Here is an 18,770-nt window from a genome sequence, read left to right as displayed (position 1 = left end):
CAGAAGAAGCGTAAGGGTGTAATTTAGAAGAAAACGGAGTAGGGTTTGGAAAGACTCACAAAGACTTTGTTAATACTTTCATCACATGATTCATGGGCTTTTCCACCTGCATATGTAGAAGCTTACAGAAGAAATATACTTGCTTAAAATTTTGCTCAACAGTCTGATTTTAGTGAAGTCATGAAAACTGGTAACCCTTATAGACGTAGGCTGAAATTATGAGGTGAATTAATAGCTGTGATTGTAGTATTTATTGTTTTTCTTCTAGGATTATATTCACCTACACTTCCCAAATCAGTTGAGACTAGAACTACCCTGAAAACCCCAGGTCCTGCTGAAAATAACTTGCATGCATTTGCTTTTAAGACTGCATGTAGATTCATCAAGAGGAGACGTTTCCTCAAATGCTTATTTTAAGTTGCTTTAGGAGTTAATTGACACTATGGATGCAAAGGACTGCTATGTCTGTACGCAGTTACCTGCATCAGCTGCAGAGATTATCACTTGTCATCACATTCTTCTTACCTATGGTGTTACATGAAGCCTTCTGTTGAGCTTTTTGTGTAAGGATTTTCAATACTGTTTTTTGAATTGTGATTTAGTTCTATCAGAAGTTCCCATGATTAAGCATCACACCGATCCCAAGGATATGGATACAGCTGATTGTTTCTTCAAACCCACAATGACATTAGATACTGCTAATGCTCACAGAAACCACATGGCTTGCTCCTTGACAGATGTTGAAAATACATTTTAAGATTTAGTTAAAGACAGGAAAAGGACAATGGATGCTAAATCCAAATCAGTGAAAGGCCAACAGTATAGAGACTAGTGTGCTAAAGAAGATGTAAAGCATCAATGGTCAGGAACTATGGCTGCACTGACTCTCGAATGGAAATATAAAGGGAAGTCATGTGTACTTAGATGCAAATCTGTAATTCATACTAAATTCATGGGGAAAAGTGACTGTGATTACATTTTTGAATATAGGGGACATTTGCCATTATTCATGGGAGGCCAAGATCCTATAATTCCTGGAGTCTATTAAGTGTGTGGAGACCATGCATATTATACATTACTCTGAGGTTGGCTTGACTCATGTTACTTGGCAGTAGTCTTTCCAAAGATTTATCATGTAGAGCATTTAGATGATCCTGTGTGGAGTTCACGTATGAGAACCAAACTAAGTAGCAGTGATACTGAAAGAGTTGGAGACATATTTGGTGCATTGGTTCCTTCTGTAGGGGTAGTTTTAAATGATTTCAAAATTGAATAGCTGTCCATTATAGTTGATAATTTATTTACTAGTACTGTAAATTCATTGTTAGCTGTGGACAATGAAATTATAGCTTATAGGTCTATGGTAATGCAGAATCGCCTTGCATTAGACATCCCCCTCACTAAGGAGGGCGGAGTCTGCAAGATGTTGAAGGTCCAGCAATACTGTACCTACATTCCTGACAAGAGTGAAGAAGTCAAGGAATACATTAAGAATATTACAGTCTTAAAGGCAAATTTAAAGAAGTTTGAAACTACGGGTGCTTGGGAAGCAATTGGAAATGGATTAGTTGAAGGAGGCAAACGGTTTAGAAACCTTGTGAGTCAAATATGTGCTTCTGTTTTGAGATCCCTTGTGATAATTCCCTTTTGTGTAATATGTATTTTTGTAATCTTTAAGGGGTACAAGTACATGAAAGCAAAAAGAGAGGTACAGCAAAGGAGAGGAATAAGGATAAAAAGAGGGGATGTGGTACCAGAAGAAAGTCAGTATAGATTTTATGATGAAATGAAACTCTTGAAAACACTGCAGACGGAAAAGGATGAAAGCCTCGATGTTTTGATTCAATCTCATCTCTAAGATTCATATGTTGATTGTGATGTCTAACATCACCATCATAAGGGGGATTAGAGCAGTGAAGGTTAGGCTCCACCCTTACACGTCACAAAAAATTAAATTATATACATGCATTTGACATTATATTTACTGTGTGCCTAAACTTTATTAACATTTGTAAAGCTTTTAAATGCATTATTGAAATGTATTCACTGTAGAGACTAGAGGTTTATATGTGTGCACTAATGATCAGTTTCGTAATAAAACAAATCATGTATTTCTTTATTCACTTTTTACACTTACAATTCAAGATATATTTGCAGATGTAAACATGGATTCTTTTTGCATACATACATGTTCTTTGTATCATTCAGAGCTTTTATGTTATAAAAAAAAACACCCCTATCCCATGCACCAGCATTCCTTAGATGTTGTATAATACAGTAATGATTTTTATGCGTATATACATTTTATAAGGTGTGGCTTAGGTGATTAGTGCTATCATTGTTTGGTAACAAATCATGTGCAGTGTTGTTATTTTCTGAGTACGCTTTGACATATAGGGCCCGATTCACAGAACAAACTTAAGACTAAATCCTAAACTTAGTACCATTCTGGTATTCACAGAATGCACCTAGTACTTCTGGTATTCACACAATGAACTTACAACTTTTGCTATTCACAGAATGAACTTAGGACTTTTGCTATTCACAGAATGGATTTACGACTACTAAACTTACGTCCGCACCCGGGCCGGAATTTCCGCACCCGGGCCGGAATTTCCGCACCCGGAGCGAAAAGTCCGCTTAAGGGCCGGAAATCCGCTCACGGGCCGGAAGTTCCGCCTACGGGCCGGAAAGTCCGGCCACGGGCCGGAAGTTCCGATTGCGTGCCGGAATGTCCGATTTGGTGGACATTGATCATGTGAGCCAAGGGTGAACACCTGTCCTGACACACTCCAGCCAATACTAGCTCGGCAGCATGTATAACTGCAGAGCAGACACACACAAACCCTTTCAACGTGTCACTGAATGTGTTTGTTGCACTGCCCCTTGCCATGCGGCAAAACGACTTGAGGAGGAGGAGGAGGAGAGCCAGAGCAGAGAGGATCTTCAGACAGAGGATCAACTTATTTGGAATGTCCAGTCAAGATGTAAGGGCCAGGTACCGTTTCCCTACAGAAATCATCTTGGATATGGTATGTGAGTGGGAGCAGGAACTTGATTCCGTGACCTGCTGCTCACATGCAATACCAGCATACCTAAAGATCCTATCTGCGCTCCATTTCTTTGCCACTGGCTCATTCCAAAGGGTCTCCAGTGACCATGTGGGCATATCCCAGGCGAGCCAGTCGCGGTGCCTGCATCAGGTACTGCGATGCATCCCTGCAAGATCCCACCACCACATACATATGCCACCGACACTGGCCCTGAGACAAAGGGCAGCACGAGATTTCTTTCTCATTGCACAATTTCCACGTGTGCTGGGTGCAATTGACTGTACCCATGTGGCCCTTCAGCCACCCCGCCACATTGCACACATCTTCTGCAACAGACACCAATGGCATTCCATCAACGTACAAGCTGTCTGTGATGCCAGAGGGAGGTTCATTGATGTGCATGCGGTGTTCCCCGGCAGTACCCATGACAGCTTCATATTCCGCATGTCACCTCTTGCCCGGCGGATGGCTGCGGGAGAATTTGGCAACATGTGGCTACTGGGTAAGTACCAAGCGTTAGAAAGGAGGAATATGTGTTTTTGAAATGTCTGAATGCCCCCCAACATTAACCATTGTACTATAAGAATCATAAAGCTAGATACAGGGCCCAACTGACAATGCATGTAATACAGTATAGATCATGTCCTGTGCAATTCAAAGAGGGAAATGTAACAAACTGCCCTTTCCCCTCTCCTCAGGTGACGCTGGGTATGCACTCACCCCACATCTCCTCACCCCTTACAGGCGTGCAGACACTGTACCACAGCGTAGGTACAATAGGGCACACATACGGACTCGAGCCATCATAGAGCGCTCTTTTGGTCTGTTGAAGTCGCGATTCAGATGTCTCGACCGTACAGGGGGGGTGCTGCAGTACTCCCCAGAAGTAGTGTGCAAGATCATTTTAGCCTGTTGTGTCTTGCACAACATTGCCTTAACGCATGGCTTACAGATACCGCTGGAACCTCGGCTAGCTATGAATCTGGGAAACCGGGCCATGGCACATAACCGAGGTCAGGGCATGCAAGTCCGTGAGCAGCTCGTTGCCACGTTTTTCACATGAGTAACCTGTATTGGAATGGACTAAATGTGGATTGCTGTCTGTTGCCAATGATGAAACTTGGATATACACGACTGTGTCAATAAATTCCTTCCTGAGGCAACTTTGCAAGCCACATGCATGTTAATCACAGCTCTTGACAGTAGTCAAAAGGTTGAGCCTGCTTTAGCACATGTGCCCATGTCAGCGATCAGTGTAGTGGATGTCCCTAAAGAATCTATTGCCGCAGATGAAAGATGATACATGTACTGAGAGACCTTGCCGGACCTCATGAGGATGGGTCACTTAATCAGAAAAGGCCATAACCATAGCATTGTCGGCCCTGTGCCATCAACAGATGTGACTCCCCCACAAATGATGTGCCCACGACGTGAGTGATGCAATGGGTCAATCAGACACCATGGGGCAGATCAATGTGGGACTTGCGCCCCTTTCACGCCGCCATTGCGTCACTTTTGTGACGCAGTGGCGGTGCAAAGCCAGCGCCATGCTGCGGGGTATGTCCTATATGACGCATCTGGGTGATGCGTCATGTTGTAAAGGCCTGCGCCACATGTAGGCGTTCTGGCGCAGGGGGGGGCCGTCCGGCGTAGGAACGCCTCCTAAAAGTGGCTGGGTGAAATCTACAATATTTCACTCAGTCACTTTTAAGGCCATGCTGCGTCAAAACCCTGCGCCTGCTTGAAGCAGGCGTAAGGATAGACGCAGCATCATAGGGATAGGGCACCCCCGAGCCTTGCTGGAGCTGCGTTGCGCTTGCGACGCAACTCCAGCAATGCGCCGCCTTTCCAACGGGGGATGCGTCACGCATCTGCACATCCGAGCACCACGGTGCACCGCATTGTCAATGCGGCGCATCTGTGTTGGCGCACGGGTGGGCAGATGCATCCCAACTCTTCTGACGCATATCTGCTGATTAGCAGAGATGCGCCAGAAGTCGTAAATCTGCCCCCATGTGTCTGTGATATATCCACACTTCTCCAACCCAATGTTCCGTAACACATCATACAACTCTGCAAATGAGCACCTAATATGGACTACATGTACCATAATGCAAAGCAGGAGAAACTGAAACTGAAACAGCAGAAATGTCTTGAAATGGTCTCTTCCCCCTCTTGTCACATTTTAATAATTCTCACATGCATTGTCTTTTCTTTTTTATCCACAACAGAACAGCAGGATGGCAGTAGATTTGATTCCTGATTGTGGATGGATCTGGATGAATACAAAATGGCTGCCAACTATTTCCTGTGATGTATTTCCTGCCTCCCACTCCCTGTCAAACATTTCCTGTATGGAATTATTTGTTCCGGGTCATTTTCGGAGTTTACGGCCAAAAAGCGGAAGCTCCGATTACGGAGCGTACGGCCCGTGTGCGGACCCCCCGCTCCGGAACCGGAAACTGCGCTTACGGGCAGTAAACTCCGAAAATGACCCGGAACACATAATTTCATTCAGGAAATGTTTAACAGGAAGTGGGAGGCAGGAAATACATCACAGGAAATAGTTGGCAGCCATTTTGTGTTCATTCTGAGTCATCCTCTATCACAGACAGATCCTCTGACATCCTGCTGCTCTCATCCTTCTTATTATCCCCATAATGGCTGAGGGTTACGAAGAGAAGGCACCCCCTTTCACTGAAAGTGAGTTGAACATCTTGGCTGAGGGGGTGCTGGGCAAATTTCCTCAGCTATATGGGGACCCTGAACACCAGCTGAGTCCACACCAGGAGTGTGAGGGCATGCCGCAAGCGCTGGGAGGACCTAAAATGGCGGGCCCGGCACAAGGCTGAGGAGCTGGTGGGCCAGGCTTCCCAGCACCATGTGCATCGTCCTCGCCTATCCCCACTGTACAGGAGGGTCCTGCGAGCAGCTTGGCCGACCCTCCATGCTCAGCTGGAGGAGCATGAGCAGCAGGGACATGGTAAGTGCATCATATGCTAAATGTGTCTGGGAGTTAGATGTGAGTGAAACAGTGCTGTACCATTGTGTGTCCGATGCCTCCATTCACAGATTCCGTGTCCATGCAGCAGTCACCAAGCTTAAAAAGGCACATTGTGGCATATGGACTGTACAGGGCAGAGTGCATTTTGGTAGTTGGAGTTTCGTTAAATGAGCCATAATTGTGCATTTATACTGAAATCTGCTCTTCCCGCACCACTACAATTGGCACTAGGAAATCATGTGTGCATTGGATGAGCAATGGTACAGACACTGTCCAGTGTGCGCATGGCAGGCCAAAGGGTATTGGATGCTATGACTTGCATTGCATTTTTAGAATTTGGGTTCCAATTGTGACAAAACATCATGTGCCATGGAGTCAAGACAGACTTTGACCTCCTTGCATCACTCTTAAGCGCTTCTAAATTTGCAAGGGGTGTCCACTGACAGGCGTCTCAGCCTCAGTGGCCTGTTTCACATTTCACATGTACAGGTAGCTGTCACTAAATTCCCCCAGTGTTCAGCGGTGTACTGCATTACCATATCAGTCACCAAAGCCAATATGTGCCACTGGATTGTCAGAACATGTGTGGGGACAGCCAAAGGCTAAACTCACAATTTAGCTACAGAAATAGCCCAGAGCCTCAGTGCATGTGTGACCCACATTCGCCACTTGTCGTGTCCCATACAATGCTACAAAGCAGATGACACTTGTCCAGACCTTAAATAGCTGCGACTCCCTATGAATGGCCATAATCTGAGATTCTGGACTTCATGTTCTCCATTGGTGGACTGCTTTTGGAACCTGCACATGTAGCTGTGGCAGGACACACAGATCACCAGAATGCCAGGTTGAGGGTTGGCCAATACAGTTGTGTAAGCCACACACATCCACGTGAGATGACCATGTCAGACTCAATCCAGTAAATGACGGTGAACATACACGTAATGTCAGCTCATAGACACTGACAACTATTGAGTGTGATCAGAGGAAAATAAGTCTGACCTTGGCTCCTCTATGAATGTGTCTCGTCCTGCATGACACAAACATAACATTCGGATTTTGCTTACATTTCACCAGGCACAGCTGGCGAAAAAGAAGGGCAGCAGGACCAGGTCCGGAGCGCGAGGCCACCAGTGCGGCGGCGGCTACACCCTCTTTCCACCAGCGAGGAAGAGGAGGATGAGGAGGGACCCTCAACATCACGAGGCAAGGGGATTGCGCCCACCCAGACTGACAAGGGACACCCTGATGCTGGTGCCACATCCCGGGTGGAGGCTGCAGACATTGAATCGGGGGGGGGGGGTGAACACGACACCTCGGACCATGAGGTTTGGAGAGCTACTCTCCTCAGGACTCTTCACCTGTGGTCCCAGAAGAGGTGTCCTCGGGGCAGGCCAACAAACAATCTGGGCCTGCCATCAGCCCCTCCCTACCTCTAGAGTCCCCCATTCCATCGGGGGCCCCAGCTGCATCCCCTGCAACCAGTCCCCCTCATCGTAGCCGCCAGCTCCACAACATCATTGGCTCCGGACCTCAGGCACCACATCCCTCCTGTCCCCCCCAGGCCCCTCCCGGTGTTGTTCCTCCTGTGGCTGTGCCAGTGGACTTGATGTGGATGTGTGAGGGTCAGCCAGACATGTCCGCTCGCATCATGCTACAAGTGTGTATTGAGGTACGCATGATGCGAGAGGACATGCTCCGAACAATGGCCACCCTCACCACCAGCATCAATTCACTGACCGCAGCCATGTCGTCTGTTGTCTCCCCAATCCCTTCCCATACCACCGTCAATGTCTCCCCCTGTCCGTTGCCCCACACTGTTTCCCCCCGTACTCCTCGTGTGGCACGAACCCAAGTGGTGCCTGTTCCTGCACCCGCCAGACGTGTACCTGCATCGGACTCTGAGGATCTGGACATTGTGGTCCTAGAGGATGACCAGAAGGACACTTGACTTTTGACGTGAACAATTATTTCATTTTCCCCTTGTAAATAGACTGTTTTCCCTGACGCTCCCTGACGTGTTATATTTTTGTTGCCCCACCCCAATCCAGGTTCCCATCTCCCTCACCATTAAGATCATCATTTGTTTTCCTTTCTCCCTTCCAAACGGACTGTTGTTTTTTGTACCTTCTTAAAATACAATTAGGAATACTAATAACTTCCACTTGTTTGACTTCATTCTGAATGTCTGGTTCTGAATATGGACACATATTTGGTGAGTCATCTGCTATGCACATAATGGCTTGTTGCAATGATGGGTTACACTTGTAACTGTGTCACACACACACATACCTTCTCACATCTCGAGGCCACCTACATCGTTACACAAGACATGATACACAACAGAATTTTATTTTTGGTAGGTGTTTATTTGGTGCACACACAATCACGTGGTTACATTGTCCTGGGTTCCTGTCACTGGTGAGTGCGACGCCGCAATTTGGGGGGGGATGACCGCTCGGAGTGCTCAGGTCTGGCTCGCCGCCTACGTGGAGGTGGGTACTGTCCAAGAGACTGTCCAGGGTCATCTACATGTGCTGGGGCAGATGGTGTATGCACACTTGATGGCTGTGCCTGGACAAGGGCAGGTTGTGCACGTGGTGGGAGTGCCTGTACAGGTGGTGGTGGTGCTGGTTGGGCAGGTGGCGGGAGTGCCTGTACAGGGGTTGCTGGTGGTTGTGCACGTGGTGGGAGTGCCTGTACAGGTGGTGGTGGTGGTTGTGCAGGTGGCGGGAGTGACTGTACAGGTGGTGGTGGTTGGGCAGGTGGCGGGAGTGACTGTACAGGTGGTGGTGGTTGTGCAGGTGGCGGGAGTGCCTGTACAGGGGTTGTTGGTGGTTGTGCAGGTGGTGGGAGTGCCTGTACAGGGGGTGGTTTTGGTTGTGCAGGTGGGGTCAGTGCCTGTACAGGTGTTGATGGTGGTTGTGCAGGTGGCGGGAGTGCCTGTACAGGGGTTGGTGGTGGTTGTGCAGGTGGCGGGAGTGCCTGTACAGGGGTTGGTGTTGGGAGTGCCAGTTCAGGCCGCTGGTGTGGATGTCTCCCTTTGCTCTGTTGCTGTGCAGTTGGTACAGGTGTGGGGATGTGCTGTCCTGTGGGCAGATATGATGGCTCCCCTCCCTGCGTTGACCGTGAAGGGAAAGGTTGGCTCACTCTCAATATGCCCTCCATCATCTTCATGGCCAAGGCATGGTGTCTTGCACTCTCTTCCCTTTGGATGGATAGCATGTCTCGCATATTTCTGGACATGTCCTGCCAAGTCCTATCCATCCTATCCAACACTTGGCTCAGCCTCTCCACCGCCTGAGGGAAGTGCACCATGTCCTGCAGGGAGTCCGACATGTCGGACAGGGTAGCCCCTATGGCAATAATGTCCTGCCTCACATCGCTCTGCTGTTGGAAGAAGTCCTGCTCCCACTGGTCATCACAGCCAGGTGCAGGCCCTCTCTGCAGCTGTCTGCCATGGATGGGACCAGCAGGTCCTACAGCAGGGGGGGGGGGGTGGCAGGTGGGAGCCTGTGGGCAGGTGAATGGTGCCCAGGGGATTCCGGCAGCACAACAGGGCTGGTACTACCCCCAGATGGTGGAGAGGATGGCAGGGATACACTGTCTAGGGAAGAGTGGGTAGGGGAACCACCATGTTGGTCCTGGACGTGAGGACTGTGAGGGAGTGATGTCTGTTTTGTGCTGCGTGGGTGCTGTGGCTGGTTTGCTCGAGTCTGGGGACAGGCCATGGTATGCTTGGGAGGAGGCTGACGGACGTTGCTTGGCAGAGGAGTTGATGCCCTGACCGATTTAGCCAATCTGGCAGGATAGCGCGCATTGGCATCTTCATCGTCATCAGACATGTAGTCCTCATCATTCACCAAGTAGACGTCCTCAGGAAGTTCATCCTCCTCCTCCTGAGCAGTGCTTGCAGCCGACATCACAGCTTGGAGGATCAGGGGATTCTCCGCTCTGATTCCCCGTCGGCCTGCACTGGTCATAGGCCTGTCATCCTCGTCATCAGCATCCCCTGGAACTGAGTTTGCAACCGTATTAGGGATTGACCTGGTATGACATGTGGTGCAACAAAAGGGTTTGTATTAACTGTACTTTGCATCAACAGATGAGGATCATGTGACCTGTGTAGGGTACCACCACAAATGACAGCTCACACCATAGCACTGAGGTGTTACACAGATACAGGCAAACTCACCAGCTCCAGCCACAACTTTCTGTCCCTTGGTGTTCCCCCCTAGTGTCACCTGATGGACCTGTCTCTTCACTGCTTTTGTAGGCCTAGCTGTCCCTGAACCAGCAGCTGTAGAGGGAAGTGACAACATTCTCAATTATCTGCATCACCAATTGTCAGACAGGCACATGACACTCCTGATTTGTATTTCACTTTGTACACAACAACTGCTGATTACATGCAGAGGGGAATCAGGATCTCTGTCATGGCTTTGGAGTCGAAGCCAGTGACACACCTCATGCCAGAATTACCTGAAGGACAGGTGCGCGATGGTTTCAACGCTGCAGCCAGGCTGTCATGCAGTCCCCGGGATGGTGCACGCTGCTGTGGTCTCATCCTGTCAACAGCTGTGATAAGACATACAGGTCTATATTTTGCAACCACAGATGGTAGCTCTGAGCCAACATGTCATTCTCAATGTCCATTTGTGGGTAATCCACAACAATGTGCAGCATGTTTAGCTCCTGAACTTTACATTTGGGCACCTGCTCGCATGCAGCAGTTGCCAGCCGTTTCCTCCACACAGCAGTGACATCAATAAGATGGCACATCAACAGACACACCTCATGCTAGAATTACCTGAAGGACGGGTGCGCGAGGGTTGAACTGCTGCAGCCAGGATGTCATTCAGTCCCCGGGACGGTGTCCGCTGCTGTGGTCTCATCCTGTCAGCAGCTGTGATAAGACATACAGGTCTATATTTTTCAACCACAGATGGAAGCTCTGAGCCAACATGTCATTCTCAATGTCCATTTGTGGGTAATCCAGAACAATGTGCAGCATGTTTAGCTCCTGAACTTTACATTTGGGCACCTGCTCACATGCAGCAGTTGCCAGCCGTTTCCTCCACACAGCAGTGACATCAATAAGATGGCACATCAACAGACACACCTCATTCTAGAATTACCTTAAGGACGGGTGCGCGAGGGTTGAACTGCTGCAGCCAGGATGTCATTCAGTCCCCGGGACGGTGTCCGCTGCTGTGGTCTCATCCGGTCAGCAGCTGTGATAAGACATACAGGTCTATATTTTTCAACCACAGATTCAAGCTCTGAGCCAACATGTCATTCTTAATGTCTATTTGTGGGTAATCCAGAACAATGTGCAGCATGTTTAGCTCCTGAACTTTACATTTGGGCACCTGCTCACATGCAGCAGTTGCCAGCCGTTTCCTCCACACAGCAGTGACATCAATAAGATGGCACATCAACAGACACACCTCATGCTAGAATTACCTGAAGGATTGGTGCGCGAGGGTTGAACTGCTGCAGCCAGGATGTCATTCAGTCCCCGGGACGGTGTCCGCTGCTGTGGTCTCATCCGGTCAGCAGCTGTGATAAGACATACAGGTCTATATTTTTCAACCACAGATGGAAGCTCTGAGCCAACATGTCATTCTCAATCACCATTTGTGGGTAACCACGTACAATGTGCAGCATGTTTAGCTCCTAAACTTTACATTTGGGCACCTGCTCACATGCAGCAGTTGCTAGCTGTTTCCTCCACACAGCAGTGACATCACTAAGATGACACATCAACAGACACACATGTATGAGAAGATTACTGATAGGAAGGGATAAATGACCCGGATTCCTCCCCATTAGACTGCTTTCACCTTAGCCATTCAGACTTACATATTTCCAGAGTCTCATGTTGTTTGTTATCAAGTCAGAAAGGGTTTCATGTGTGAGATTAGCAATAGTCAGGGACATGATGTTGCTCATTTGTGCTTCCCCACGCATGAAGTCACACATATTTGTATGAGAGAACACAGATGTCTTATGTCCATCCTTTGAGTGTCCTCTCTTTGCGTACTCTATTTCCCAGATCATGGTACTACTTAGCTGACGACGATTGGTGTCTTGTACAGCAGACATCCAAACCTCATATGTCAAACACTCACCTATACATGTGAATACAGTAGGAGAGGAGGCAAGCAGAATGTAACATTTGGTTTATACTCACACATTGCGGATAGGCTGAGAGGCTTTGATGCCTTCTGCCTGCACTGGATTAGCGTGTTGCTCTTCAGCCTAGTCATTTAGCAGGTGTAACTGCATGAAGATTCACCTTAGCAGGCCCTAGATTCATCTCAAAGGTACACTACTGGCATCAGTGTTGGCCTCAGCCATGCTATTTTCATCATGGTGTTTCCTATCATTGAATTGCAAGCGGGTTGTGTTTTGGTCACTTCATATGACTCATGGTACTATTGAATGTCCATTCTGCACTCACTTGGCATACATTTTGTGTCATCCTTTCATTAGCCACCAGGGTCTGATCTTGCATGGGTTCAAATGCCATATGTGAGCATATTGTGATGCAGGACAACAGTGTTGTAATACACATACAACATACGGCGGACATGAAAGGCACATTTCATGAGCAGTCAGCCTGATATATTCTTGGGTTCCCCTCCCTTGGCCCAACAGTGTGTGGGCCCTGAACAGATGTCACAGCCAACCTTGTAGCAGAAGTCAGTGTGTGTCTTTGATTCTGGGAGGACCTTGTTGTACCTACAATGATAAGTGTGTTTTGCTACTTTACATTCCTGCAGCCACATGTGATGCACTAGATTTCTGGCACAAAGGATGAGCACAAGCAGTTGTGGGCACCAGCGTCGCTGAAGTGTGTTATACGTAAATTCATGATTGCTCCCACATGACTTCGAATGGACCCACTACCAGGATGCGACCAATATCACAATGACATGTCTACGGATCCTGATGTGAGGTCCACTATCGTGTTTTGTTGATGGGCAACACAAAAGCCAGACAATGTAAGTGGTACATGACCAGCTGTGTGGACTGGGAATTTGATCCATATTGGAAACATTCAAAGTTGGACAGTGTATGCATTGTCAATACTAATGACCCTGGGATCTCACTTGTTCATCATTGCCATATTTCAGTCAATTAGTTTGATTGATTACGTCTACAGACACCATTACAACATAGTGGGGACACCCTTTTGAGTAGTTGTGGCACTCGATAACAGGATTGGATTGCCAGGTCTGGGGCTGTTGCAGAAAAACATGTCATGTTCCGCAATTACGAAGGTTTGATGAGCCAACACATGTAATATATTGTCTTCAGCTGTTCACAATTATAATTAGCTAAAGGTGGATGTCCATTGACAACTCCAATTGTAATGCAGCTATTTGTTCATCTCTGGTTGACTTTCATATGTGGACACTATATGTCCCTCGGTCACTCCTGACAATGTATGCATTTTGACCATCTCCTGGCCACTTTGACTTACCAGTCAGTGAGGGTGGTATGCCTATCACTGTACGGTGTCGATTCCTCCCAGTCGATGCAGGGACCTCTGCTGCGGCATTTGTCTGTGCTCTGGCTGAATGTGTCAATGGGTGAGAAGAGAGAAAACTAAACATCTGGAATATGTGCTTGTGGAACATTTCTGTGATTTCCCCATTTCTTCTGCATGCTAACAGTGTTATGCAGTACTGCCGCTGACTGGGCAGGTAGGAGCAGTGTTGCATTGGGGACGTAATGGCGTGGCAGGGTGGGAAATGTACAACAGAATAGGTGTCTGACTTTTGGATCTGATGAATCTCTCACCTTCTGCTTTGTGCTTTAAGCTGGCACAGGGTGATTAACTTCTTTGATATTTAGTGGCATGTTTCCACGCCCCTTGTAATACATTTACACCGCAGTTGCGTCCCTTCTGTGACACAGTGGTGGGGTAATACAGGTGACACATGTAGACTTATTCACAATGTTATGCATCTATGGGGATGCCTCACGGTGTGCGGTCCTGCGCAACATTAAACATGCATCAGCTGTGATGTAGGCAGGGTGTGTGTTTATTTGGTTATGCCTCGTACAAGTGATGCATTGTATTCGACGGCATTTCACGTAGTCACTTTTCATAGGGTGGTGCCATGAAAACTTAAACCAGCTTGAGGCACATGTAATGAGTGGCCCTGAACGTTAGGTGTAGGCGGTCCATGGACATTGTTGAAGTTGCGTCACACTTGCGACACTACTCCAGCAGAGCACCCCCCTAATGCCATCAGTTGCGACACCCATCTGTCTATCCCAGCGCCACAGTGGACCGCATTGTCAATGTGACGCATCCGCGGTTGCACAAGAGTTGGATTGCGTGTGGCATTGTTACTGGTGCATCTCTGCTGATATTTGTCAATTGCTACTTAGCGGGCTGGTGTATTACTGCAACTGGACAGTGCCCATGTTTTCTGAAGTGGGGGAGGGATTTGCCATTTCCATCGCTAAGGATTGTGGGACTTGTAGTGCTACATACAGAGGGTGACACAGGAATCTCTGACTGACAGATTTATTTATACACTTTGGACTACTTCCTTATTCACACTGACAGTGCAACACAGACATTCTATTCATGCACTTTATCTTTTCATCCCACTTACCTGGTACCACGTAGCGGACGTCACTGACAGGCAGCCCATGGACCAAGTGGGGGTGTATGGTTGTCAGGATATCCTCCTCCAGTGGGGTGAGACGGATGTGTGGTCCAGAGTATGCGGCTGGGAGGATCCGTTGTAATTCAATCCAGGAGTATTTCTCCTTTACCCTCAGCCGCTCATCCTGCCATTTTTTTTTTAGGTCCTGGACAGTGCGCCTCTCCTCCCCCAATGCTGTGACAGCAGTGGATAATTGCTGCCACAGGGCTGCCTTCTGTGTCCCACTGGTGCAGTAGGGTGGGAGTCCATAGAGGCGTTTGTGGTGCCTGACAATGAACTCCACAAGCATGGTGGTCTCCTCTGCTGTGTAGTTCCTCTTTCTCTTCAGGAGGTCCATTTTTCTTAGCCGGTGTCAGATTGCAAATACAAACTCTGTGTGGCCAAACCTGCTCCTTCACTGTGTGCTGCTTTTTAATGTTTTTTGCTGCTGGTCAATCAGTGTTAATTGGCTTCAGCTGGATCATGGTGGGGGATGGTAGGCACTAGCAACATGATGGCAAACTGGAGCTGTTGGCTCGGATTGGCTGGAGTGCGTCAGCTGATGCATGGTGGGGGATGGTAGGGACTTGGACAGGTTTTTACCCTTGGCTCAAATGATCAATGGCCACAGTTAATGTAGTCTGGTCCCAATTCTGATTTTCCGGCCCGAGAGCGGAATTTCCGGCCCAAGAGCGGAGTTTCCGGCTCCGGAGCGGACTTTCTGGCCCAGAGACGGACTATCCGGCCCGCGAGCGGACTTTCCGCTCCGGACCCAGAAATTCCGCTCCGGAGTCGGAAATTCTGCTCCGGAGCCGGAAATTCTGGCCCGAGTGCGGACGTAAGTTTAGTGGTCGTAAATGGATTCTGTGAATAGCAAAAGTCCCAAGTTCATTTTGTGAATAGCAAAAGTAGTAAGTTCACTCTGTGAATACCAGATGTAGTAGGTGCATTCTGTGAATACCTAAATGGTAGTAAGTTTAGGATTTAGTCTTAAGTTTGTTCTGTGAATCGGGCCCATAGCTTTTATCTTGTGTAAACAAAGGACGCTTTGCATATGATATACGAGGTGCCAGTAGATTTGCTCATTGTGTTTGAAATACGAGATGCCAGTAGACTTTGATCTGAAAGAGATTGCAGCAACACTCTGGGTCCCGGCAGAGCTTCTGCTCGCTACCGGGATTGGGAGAAATCTGTGCACACACGTCGTCACGAAGGGAACGTGGAGGAACGTGTGAACGCTTGGTTGTGGTCTGAGTATAAAAGACCACACTCGAGTTCTAGAAGAGGCTTGGCCTTCTGCATCGATTACAGAGCCTTGAACAATGTGACAGTAAAAAATCGATATCCTTTGCCTTTGATACTGACCTTGTTAGATCAAATCAAACAAGCGACTATTTATACTAAATTAGATTTGCTTGAAGCATATCATCTTGTAAGAGTTCGTGAGGGAGATGTATGGAAGACCGCATTCCGCACTAAATTCGGTCTTTTTGAATACCAAGCTGTGCCCTTCGGACTCTGTCATGCTCCTGCCGCTTTTCAATTTTTTATAAATGAGGTATTGCACGAATGTATTGATGTTTGTTGTGTTGTCTATATAGATGACATTCTTATTTATTCAAACATCAAGTCTGAACATGTAAAACAAGTGCGTGCCATTCTCCAAAAACTACTCTAAAACTCTTTATTTGTTAAATTAGTAAAGAGTATGTTTCATGTCACCAAAGTAGAATTTTTTGGATATGTAATCAGTCCTTCTGGAATTGAAATGGACTCCAAGAAGGTTTAAGCGGTGAGTTCCTGGCCCAGGCCCACCTCTGTAAAACAGATTCAGAGCTTTTTAGGCTTTGCAAATTTAATAGATGCTTTATTCAGAATTTCTCACAAATCATTACCCCTATTACTAGACTTGTTCGTAATTTAGTAAAATTTGAATGGAATGAAGCAGCCAAAAAAGCCTTCCAAGAATGGAAAGATTTGTTCACTTCAGCGCCAAATTTAGGACATCCTGGTCCATCTAGCCCATTTATAGTAGAGGCGGATGCCTCACAATTTGCCTTGGGTGGTATTCTTTCACAGAGAGATAAAAACACAGGACAGATGCACCCCATTGCTTATTATTCACGTAAATTATCTGCTGCAGAACAGAATTATGCCATTGCAGCTAAAGAATTATTGACACTCAAGGCAGTTTTTGAAGAATTGCGCCATTACTTGTTGGGTGCTCGTCATCCAATCACAATCCATACTGACCACAGAAATTTACAATCCTTAAGAACAGTTAAAGCTTTATCAGCCAGACAACTGCGTTGGACACTCTTTTTTAATGATTATAATTTTATTATCACTTTTCAACCTGGAAAAGAGAATCATAAAGCGGATGCTTTATCTCGCATTGGTGAGAAAGAAACTGAGAGTGAGTCCATCAATAATGTAGAACCTATTCTACCTTTGTCATGTTTTCAAGCTGGACTTATCACAGTTGATGTTATACATGAGATTCAAGAAGAATTAAAAACAAAATCCAAAGATGAGTGGCAAAAAATATATCCATCTGTACAATGGAAAGAGAATCTGTTATTTATGAATGATCAGATTGTAGTACCAACAGTTTCTATTACAAAATCCATCATAGAATTACACCATGACACTCTTTTGTCTGCTCATCCTGATATTATAAAAAACTATCACTCAATTAAGAGAAAATGTTGGTTGCCTTCCATGTTCAATGATATCAAGACTTTTGTTGAAACATGAGTTGTATGTATTATGAATACATCTTTACATAAAGCCCCCAGTAGTTTCCTACAACCCTTACCAATACCCCCTCAGCTTTGGCACACAATCTCTCTTGATTTTATAGTTGAACTTCCACCTACTAAACAAGGATTCACAACTATCTTAACTGTAGTGGATCAGTTTACTCGCATGGCTCATTTTATTCCCTTGAAGAAATTGCCTTCAGCCATGGGATTAGCAAAAGTATTAGCAGAAAATATTATTAGTTTACATGGAATTCCATCTGTAGTCATTTCCGGTAGAGACCCTCAATTTATCTCACATGTTTGGCACAATCTGAGTAAAGCATTGGATATGGAAGTGCGTTTATCCTCAAGCTATCATCCAGAAACCGACGGATTGACGGAATGCACTAATCAAACCATAGAATAATTCCTATGATGTATGTTAAGAGATCACCATGAAGAATGGTCAGATTTATTATGGGCCTTGGAATTTGCTTATAATAATGGTGATCATTCATCTATCAATATGTCTCCATTTTTTTGTACTTATGTTTATCATCCAAAAAGTATTCTTGACCAGGTCATCTCCTCTGAGGAAGTTCCATCTATACATGAGTTTGTCACTAAACTAAATGCCATTCATCAAGATGCTCAGTTTCATTTGGCTAAGGCGAAAGAAAGTCAAAAATTAACAGCTGATAAACACCGTTCTGCTCACCCTTCTTACCTAGTAGGGGATAAAGTATGGCTTGCAACAAAAAACTTGCGAACAAAAGGAAACAAAAAATGTAATCTCAGATTCATAGGACCATTTGTTGTGGAAAAAATAATTACTCCAGCAAGTGTAAAATTAACACTCCCACAACACTATCGGATTCAGCCAGTCTTTCACGTTTCATTGCTTAAACCTTGTCATCCTAAAACTCGTATAACTAAACCTTCCCCTCCTATTACTATAGAAGGGGTTCCAGAATTTGAATTTAAAGAAATCTTGGATGCAAAAAGAATTTGTGGTAAACTATTCTATTTGGTAGACTGGACAGGATATGGACCTGAGGAGCGTTCTTGGGAATCTTTAGAACATTTAAAAAATGCTCCTTGTGTTGTAAAAACCTTTCATACACGACATCCAACCAAGCCAAAGCCAATCCCAATGGTTTTAGGGGGTTCATGAGAGGGGAGTACTGTCATGATTAGGGCAAAGGCATATCCTGAAATAATCATCTATGTGCATACATACGTGTTCTTTGTATCATTCAGAGCTTTTATGTTATTAAAAATCCACCCGTATTCCGTG

This window comes from Triturus cristatus, chromosome 6, assembly GCF_964204655.1.
Source record: "Triturus cristatus chromosome 6, aTriCri1.1, whole genome shotgun sequence".
Classification (NCBI taxonomy): domain Eukaryota; kingdom Metazoa; phylum Chordata; class Amphibia; order Caudata; family Salamandridae; genus Triturus; species Triturus cristatus.
The sequence above is the reverse complement of the archived record's forward strand: the minus strand, read 5'-3'. Positions refer to the sequence as shown.